This window comes from Triticum dicoccoides, chromosome 5A (assembly GCF_002162155.2).
Source record: "Triticum dicoccoides isolate Atlit2015 ecotype Zavitan chromosome 5A, WEW_v2.0, whole genome shotgun sequence".
NCBI classification, from domain to species: domain Eukaryota; kingdom Viridiplantae; phylum Streptophyta; class Magnoliopsida; order Poales; family Poaceae; genus Triticum; species Triticum dicoccoides.
Window position 1 is genome coordinate 5,365,597 of NC_041388.1, and position 9,358 is coordinate 5,374,954.

Here is a 9,358-nt window from a genome sequence, read left to right on the forward strand (position 1 = left end):
GACGTTCTCGTGTCTGGCTCAGACGATGTTCCATGATATTTGCGTTAAACCCTACCCTCAACCTCTAGTTCTTTTTTTTTCTACTTTAGTGTCAGTATTTTGGTTTTTGCCCGGTTTTCCTCTAATTAACCGGGCAATTCCATTCTTCTTACTCCCTCTGTTCATTTTTGTAAGACCTTTTAGACATTTAAGACAGCACCTAAAACAGTTTAATTTCAGCTGTCCTAAAGGACTTACAAAAGTGAACAGAGGGAGTATATGGAATGGCACCTCCTGCCCTTGCCTCGGCAAACATTAAAAAAAACGCTACAGTTTTAAGTACCAGCTGCACAACTGCACTTTTTAAGTATATGCAAGAAACTGACACACTTGCAGCAACTAGGTATTAGTCAAACCTCCAAGCTATCAATGTGGAACAAAACTATATATGCGTTAAGTCTAGCTGCATCAAGACCCGTGAATAGATCTGGATCTGTGTATTGATCGCATTCCCAGCACTGCTTCATCGAACCGTTAAGTCTAGCTGCTGCTTCCCTAAAACTAGACTCTCAGGGTCGAGTCTGGTGTTTCACGCAAGAAATTGCCAAAAGGGCATCAAGTTCTAATTAAGGAAACAAAAGGGCTCTGCGAATGCTATTTGTAGCTGAAACTTTGCAGGAACATCAAATCTGTGATCATCTTTGATCCCTGAAAGTTTCAGATTTTTTTAATTTTTTTAAATCTTTTACGAATTTACTGTTCATGAGGGTATAGACGCACCCGAGAGCTGTTACATGTAATTGACTTACTAATTATGTAGTAGTAATATTTTATACACATACATGTGCAGGCTTGGAAGATCATAGGGCAACAAATACTCGTCGAATCATGGCAAAATCAAAATTCATTCTTTTGATTTGCAAAATAGTATTATAGTAGGGATTTATTTACAGTTGAAAAAAATGCTAGGGTTTCAACCTCTGACCTCCATTGCTAGAAGGAAACAAGCTGGAGGAATGTCACACTGACCTACTGGTAGTCTGGGGCGAGGGGGAGCACCTGATCAACGAAGACGGCGGCGGCACGGTGAGCTGGCTCAACGGCGGCGGGAGGAACTGTTTTTTAGGCAAGCGAGAGGAAATGGCTGGCTAGACCAGGGCAACAATTCTGGTGGGCCCACCTTCTTTTAGGTAAGCAAGAGGAACTGGCTGGCTAAATCAGGAAAATGTAAATATTCATACCAAGTCGAGGACTTGAACTCGGGTGGGCAGGTTCCACAACAAAGAATCTAACGCATTGTAGTTCATCTACAATATTTTTATTTCTTGATGGGCACAATCTAGTATGCATAGTAATTTCACAACAGAAAACACACGTGCTATACATATATGTTGCAAGTACACAAGTAGGTCAACTAAGTAACCGAATGCAAAACACCATTATTTTCTCTTATATCTAATGAATAGCTTTCCTTGTGGCTCTGGCAAGATCTTGCTCCAGTCTGTCTTGGGGAAAGGAGAGATCAATTCGAGCTCAAAGTTCCTCAACAAATGGCTCCATATCACTTTAAGTTGCATGTAAGCATAGGCCTCCCCAACGCAAATGCGCCTTCCACCGCTAAATGAAGTGTACGAGAACTTGCCACCTACTTTGTCCTCTCTTCTTTCGAGACCGAAACGATATGGATCATACACGTGAGGGTCCCTGTATATATAAGGGATGTTATTGTTGACTATTGTAGGAGTTGCCACGATGTGGTTTTGAGGGATCTCATATTGTTTGCCTTGCTTTGTCTCCACCGTGGAAGGGCTTATGTGTCCTGCGAACCAACATTGCTGCTGGAGGGTGCATCCTTAGGGCTTCCTTGATGCAGCTATGCAGCGTATCCATCTCTGAAAAAGCATTGTAATCTAGCCCACCTTTGTATTTCTTGGTGACTCGTTGTTGCTCCTCAATGGCAGCTCTCAAGAAGACCGGATGGCTGAGTAGACAAGATGCGGTCCAAGTGCTAGCGAGAGAGCTTGTGCGTTTCCCAGCAAATATCAATGACATGATAAGCCCGACTAACTCTGCTACCGTTGTAGGGTTGCCATCTTTGTACTCGGAGTCGATTAGCTTTTGTAGTGTGTCTTGCTCAACTCTACCAGAGCTCTTACGGGACTCGACCACGTCAGAGAGTATTTGTGTTAGCTTGATCCGCGCCCTATCGCGCCGCCGGTTTACTGGAGTAGGGAGATATGGGAACAAGAAGCTGATCAAGGTCATACTGCTTTCGATCTCATGAAAAAGTGCATGGACCTCATCAAACATGTTCTCCCGAACCTCTTTTCCGAGTAGACACCGGCTCGAGATCAACATGAGTAACTGCTCGAACTCAAGCTTTAAATCAACTATGCCCTCCTCTCCCCATTTCGCAAAGTAACCCTGCATATACAATCAATCTCGCTGTAAGCTTTGTGCAATTATTTTGATAATAGGGATATATTAATATGAATATGATACCAATTACACTTTACCTCTATGCCAACGCGATATTAAGAGTTAGTTAGAACTCGAGGATGCATAAAGCCAGACTATTTTAATAAGATGGCTGCATGCATCATTATGATGCAGAGGCCGGGGGTACGCCTCCATTTCCAAAATAAATAAATAAAGCCAGACTGTGATAATGGATTTAGTCTACAACCGACTGGTAAAAAACGCATATACCTCCACTTCTTGAAGCATGGGATGGACATGGCTCCTCAGCCCTGATGCCTTCAGTGCTTCAGTGTGGAAGCGCATCTGTTCAATTCGCGTGGCTTTATCTCTGCCATAACCAACCGCTTTGCCAAACATGGGCACCGTGAACTCGAGCAGATTGCCGTGGCTAATATCTGACTCCAAACCTTGAAAGAAATGCACCGTCACCTCTGGCCCGATCAATAGTGTTACCTTGAGTCCAAATGAACTTACTGTGAAGACACTGCCATACTTGACATACAGATCATTAGCCATAGAAGGCAGGCCTTCCTTCAGGAGGGTAGGTAGTAGTCTCAGGAGAGCAACTCCATTCACCACGGGTGGAAGTTGTTGGCTTGTACACTGTGGATCAATGCAACTCATTCTTCTAGCTCTTGAGATCTTTTGGGTGGCTAATAACATGACGAGAAGGACCACAATGGCACACCCCTTGTCAAGTCGCTGTAAGCTTTGTGGGTGCTACTTGTCAAGTCCATATGATGATATTTGACCTGCGATTATATTAGTATGAGTTAGAGAAGACATATATCTATATGGTGGATTGCCTTCCTCTTTTTACGTCTATTAATTCCTTGCAGCCAAGTCTAGTTCAATGTTTTGGTTGTCTAGGATGTATCCTAGACAACATGATAGATGTACACTTACTTCAAATTTTCTATAATACCGAATATATAGCATGTCGTACTCAATATGAGTCTAATGGTATTGCTTTGGTATTGTAAATGTTGACAATTTTTTCTAGATTTTGTCAAACTTTTCAAAGTTTGATTTTGAAAAAACTGAAATGGATGTATATACAATGTACCTACCGAAACAGCTAGTTTTTTTAACATAGAAACACAGCTACCTTTTTTTTAGTAAAGAGAGAAGTCCATGTTTTAACCTCAAATTGTCATGAATGTCTAAGAAACAACTCCAAACTTTAAAACCGTCTTACTATAACTCTGCACTCTAGAAACCAGCAAAACTTCAGCCCTACCACCCCTCAAACCGGTTTCTTGTCAGTCCGACTCGTTTTGACTGAGTTGACTACCTAGTCAACTGCCGCGTCACAAAAAGGGGTTGAAAGGGTATTTCTACTATTTTTTCAAAATCTGTTTGCCAAAAAGTGTGAAGCTTTCTTAGATTGGTCACCATGCTAGCGTTGATTTTACAGAATTCTTTCAATTTTCTGTGGACACTTTAATTTTTTTGGTCAAAATTTGACAAAAAATGGGCTGAAAGCGTATTCTACTGTATTTTCAAATATGGTTGTCAATGAAGTATGAAACTTTCCTGGATTGGTCAAAAAGTATTCTACCGGACACATTACAAAAGATCAAACAAAAAAAAGCAATAATAGGCCAAGATAAAAAGATAATTAAACCCATTAAGAGGCGCTAGAATGGTGGTCAACCAGCTAGGCCATGTGGCGCATGCTGGTTGGACACGGTGAGAAATTATTTTTTAGAGTTTTTTAAATAGTAAGAAGACTTTCGAGAAAAGTTTATCTAGCCTTTTTCTTTTTTCCTTTTTAAGATGGTTGTGATGTCCACATGATGCAAGCATATTTTTTAAAAAAAATTGACATGATGGTGAGGTGCGCATAGTTTTCTCTCAAGCGGCCCGCAATAACGGACTCCAACCACTAGTGTTACATCGAAGTCCTCTGTACTCATTGACTCTGGATCCATCCTCCCTTGCATCTCTACTTTTCTCTATACACCTAGTGAAGAAACTGCAGAAGACCAAACATGCACAAGTTGTACTAACCTCACAGGTTTGAAAGAACAACTCGTATGAGCCGCAGCCCCCAACAAATGAGTACCTAAGATCACTGAACACACTACGGCTGGCAGCACACCCCTTGCAAGAGATGTTGCCGAAATGCTTCTTTGTCGTTGTACTACCGGGAAAGAAAGTCGGAAGCAAAAATAAAATAAAGTAAAATAAACATATTGGCAAGAACGGAGTTGTCGATCCATAGGACCAAAACACCATTGTTGTCCAGCGTAGGTCACATCCGCACGAGAGCCACACCAGACCAGAGGGAGGATAGAACCATGTGACTTTTATTCTGTATATGACTCCACCTCCACAGTTGAGACTTTGCCGTTAAGGACCCAAAAATCAGACATAGATGAAAAGCTAACTGGACTCCGAGCCTCCGGAAGCCGAATAAACTGCGGGAGGAGAGGGGAACCAGCGGAAACGATGAACCCAGTCGACGGCGCCTAGGGATTTTCAGAACAGGACAAAACTCGATCTTGAGAAACAAATAGCTTAGCTAGGAAACATTTATAGCACGTAATAGATAGCATAATCGGGTGCCAGTTCCATTCGAGTTGAACTATGCAGATCGCTAACTAGCTGACCAAGTGCACAAAGCAGATGAGAGCGTACCTGAATCAGAAGCACAAAAGGGTACGTTTCGATTCCTTTACTCCATGAACCACAACGGCAGCAAACCCTTAGGCCTTCTTTGGTTCATAGGATTGAAAAATCATAGGAATAAAAATTTCATAGGAAATGAGATGACATGCATCTCAAATCCTCTGCATAGGAATAAAAAAGGAGATGCCCTTTGATTCATACCATAAGATTTTTTTCATTGATTCTAGGCTAATGTTTATTTTTCTATGAAATGTGGAGGATAGGAAGAATTCCTCCATAGGAATAGGATTTCATTCCTACAAACCAAAGAGCTCTGAAGGAATTTTTCCTATAAAAATCCTATCCTATGAAAATCCTACAAAATTCCTCCAAACCAAAGGAGGCCTTAGTGTACACACTTATAATGAGGTCGCTGAGCATTGACGTGCAGCAGGTGTACAAAAAATAAATAATAGATGTAGTACAAAGTCAAATAAGGGTGTGGCGTGTACACATGGCTATAACATGGGGGGGGGCACATAAACTAATTAAGAGGGTGCGCTAACAAAGGGTGACTGCATAATTAAGCCTGATATACAAAATCATGAACATATCCAATAAAATGATGAGGTCAATGCTTGGATGATACAACATGGAAGCCTATCAAGTAAACTGCATGGTGTTTTGCAATAAATCTGCTTCCGTACACCCCCTTTAACACATCAATGGCTGTGATTATCATATACCCCTTCGTAATAAAGGGCATGATAGTCTTTTTTGAAAGTACATTGTCTACCGAGACCTGAAATAAGGAGCTAGTTGAGGAATCAAACTCATCACCTTGTCCTCCAAGCCACACAGCATGCCAATCCACCATGCTGTCCTTTGGTGATAGAAATAGCACAAGATATATAATAACACACTAGGCCGGTTCCTCTCAAGGAAAAGTTGTGCGTTTTATTCGCACTTATGAGGACTCGATCGCTCAACATCTGGAAAAATAAAGCTTGTAAAAAACTCAAGGCGACCAGCTAGACAGTGAAGGTTTTATGGCTAGAGGAAGGGAAATAGCCTTTATGACTTCAACTTTCTATAAGTATATAAATTATCAACTGTAGACTTCGTGCCGTTTGTGGAGATACTTTCTAAACTGCCAAAACGCCTCCATTCACTTGAGGCAAGTGGGGAAACACCTTTGCTTTTTCTAGACGTTTCATCAAAATGCCAAAAAAAATCTATATGAAGGCAATTAAAAAGAACACATCAAAATACTTTTTTTTGCACGCATCCTGCCATAGATGACAACTTAATCCAGTCAGACATTTTTCTTTGGCGAGTAAGACTTGTATTACAATCCAGCTTACACAGGTCCACAATTTCCATGGGACCAGAGCCCAACCAAACTACTGTTCTACCTTCAGTTCTAGCATTTTTATCTACATAATCGCTAACCACATATTGGTTACAATTGATATGAATACCACTGGCCATCTTACAAGACAGGGCCATCTTAGATTTTGACACAGGGACCTTGAATTTTATGGACCGGCCAGGGAACAAACGAACACCCCCAGCTCTAAGGAGGAAAAAGTTCGCAAATTAAAAAACGTTCATCGATTCTAAAAAAGGTAGCAAAATTGAAAAAAGTTCATCGATTTGAAAACAAATAAATTTGAAAAATAAAAGTTCACAAATGAATACTTTATTCACAGGAGGCTGCCGTCTGGGCCGGTTCACTGTGGCGCGTGGAAACATAGAAATAAAATAAAATAACAGTTTTAAGTACCTGTTTAAGTTATGATTTTAAATATTTTTTCCGTCAAACCTGACATGGATTTATACCATGTGCATACCCACCTGCCATAAGTTGAGATCATTTCACGAATGTCCGAAAAGATATCATGTTCAACAGAGGATGTTCGGCCAGAAGGCTTCGCCTGAGAGCATGTTGTTTTCTAACATCCTTGAAATGACCTTATTTTTTTTCCATGGCCTTGTATGACCAATTCAAGGCAACATGTCAAGTTTTTTTTGGTTTCTGACAAATTTTGCATTTTTTGAAGATTTCTCAGTAAAAAAAAAAGACCGATACATGACCGAACGTGTCAAAACTTGCATACGGTGTCAAAAATCGTTCAAACATGACATGGATGCCTACCATGGGCATGCCGTCCCATTTGCAAAACCTGATGTCATTTGAAGGATGTCCATATATAGATCATGTCCAACAAAGGGTGTTCAGTTTGGCCAGAAGCCCAGAAGGCTCCGTTGAGAGCAAGTTGATTTTTGACATCCTTGAAATGGCACTAATTTTTTTCATGGCCCAGTACAGCCAATTCGAGGCACAATGCCAAAGCTATTTTGGTTTTCGAATCTTTTTTGCATTTTCTGGACTTTTCATGGTCAAAAAAGCCCGATAAATGTTCGAATGCGTTGCAACTGCACATGGTGTCAGACATGATTCCAACTTCACAACAAGAATTTCTGATATTGTATGTAAGTTGTGACACATCTGACCATTTATCGGCCTATTTTTACTGAGAAAACTCCAGAAATGCAAATTTTATCGAAAACCTAATCAACTTGGCATGGTGCCTTGAATTTGCCATAAAATGCCATGGGAAAAATTGGGGTAAATTCAAGGATGTTGAAAAACCTGCTCACAGACAGACCCTTCTGACCTTACCCGAACACTCTTTGTTGAACATGGTGTTTTTATGGACATCCTTGGAAATTACTCCAACTTTTGCATGCCGATGTTAGGCATCCATGCCAGATTTGAGTAATGTCGACACCATATGTAAGTTACGACGGGTTCGGCCATTTATCGCTCTTTTTGACCAAGAAAACTCCAGAAGATGCAAACATTGAAGAAACCCAAAACAACTTGGCATGGTGCCTTGAGATGGTCATACAAGTAAATAAAAAAAATTAGGGTCATTTGACGGATGTTGAGAACAACATGGTCTTAAACGGAGCCTTCTAACCTACCCAACTTGAACATCGTGTCCTTTTTACATTCTTGAAATCATCCCAATTTTTGCAAGTCGGCGGACATGCCCATGGTAGGCATCCATTCCAGATTTGAAGCACAAAATATATATTTAGAAACTTAATTTGAACAAGTACTTAAAATTACTATTTTGAGTTTTTAACATAAGTAATAAATACAAAGAGGTAAAATTGAAAACCGTAAGTGACCTTTAAAGCATTTAATAAATATTTTAAACAGAAAAGTATTTGAAATCATTATTTAAAAAGGTAGTGAAAACTTGTATTTTGGTATTCAAAAGGAGAAAAATGAATTAACGAAAAATAGAAAAAATAAAAAATGGAAAATAAAATAAAACGATTAGGCCTTGGTGCCCAATAGCTCGTTGATTTGGAAAATTTTCATCACTTTAAAAAAATCAAGGATTTGAATATTTCTGCAAAATTTCAAAAACAAATCACTAAAAAAAGTTACAAAAAGCATTCCCAGTTTTGGGAACATCGGCTTCCCAGTCATTTTTGCCGGTTTGGGGAACATTCTCGGAGGCCAGGAACCACACTTTTTCCTTTTCTTTTTATCTTCTCTCCTCTTTTTTTCTGTTTCTTTTTTTTTTCTTTTTTGTCTTCTTTCACTTTTCGTTTTTCAGTTTATTGTTTCTATTTCTCATAAATTAAAAATTTCCAGAATTCATTTTTTTCATATTTTCCTGACATCTTGTGGAATTCAAAATTTCTTACTGTTTTTCAGAAAAAAATCATGTTTAAAATTTTGTTCGCTCTATTAAGAAAAGTTCGTCTTTTGACATTCTGAGCAAGTTTGAAAGACATAAACATTTTTTTAAAATTTCTGTAAATTTTGGTAAAATACCAATGTTTGTATTTTGAACAAAAATGGATAAAGAAAAACCTGAGTGAAAAATGTGCAGAAAAAACGAAAGAAAAACCAATGAGTGAAGGTGCTGTATTTTTTCCTCTGCGTTATTTATCTCGAACAAGAAGTAGAAAACAAAGCTAGTGGGCACACCAGATTAGCTATCCCAGATTGTTGGTCGCTTAAACACAGTGCATGAGGACTGAAGTTCAATCCCAGCTGGTCGGACATCCATTTTTTTGAGTTTAAACTTTAAAGAAGCTAAACAGGCTGAGCCCATGAGGGAGGGGCAAGAAATTAAACAGGCTGAGCCCATGAGGGAGGGGCAAGAAATTAAACAGGCTGAGCCCATGAGGGAATTGTACGACCCTACGGCCTATACGTTCTACGTATGGAAGTGGGTACAATGTGTGAAATGTCCAT

General features: G+C 39.6%; 2 pseudogenes; one reads left to right on the forward strand and one right to left on the reverse strand.

Annotated features, from left to right (window-relative positions):
* Positions 1-1,418: 1,418 nt before the first annotated feature.
* Positions 1,419-5,950, reverse strand: LOC119297240 (annotated as a pseudogene).
* Positions 5,951-9,213: 3,263 nt separating this feature from the next.
* The window catches only part of LOC119297245, a 2,467-nt pseudogene continuing 2,322 nt past the window's right edge, over positions 9,214-9,358 (forward strand).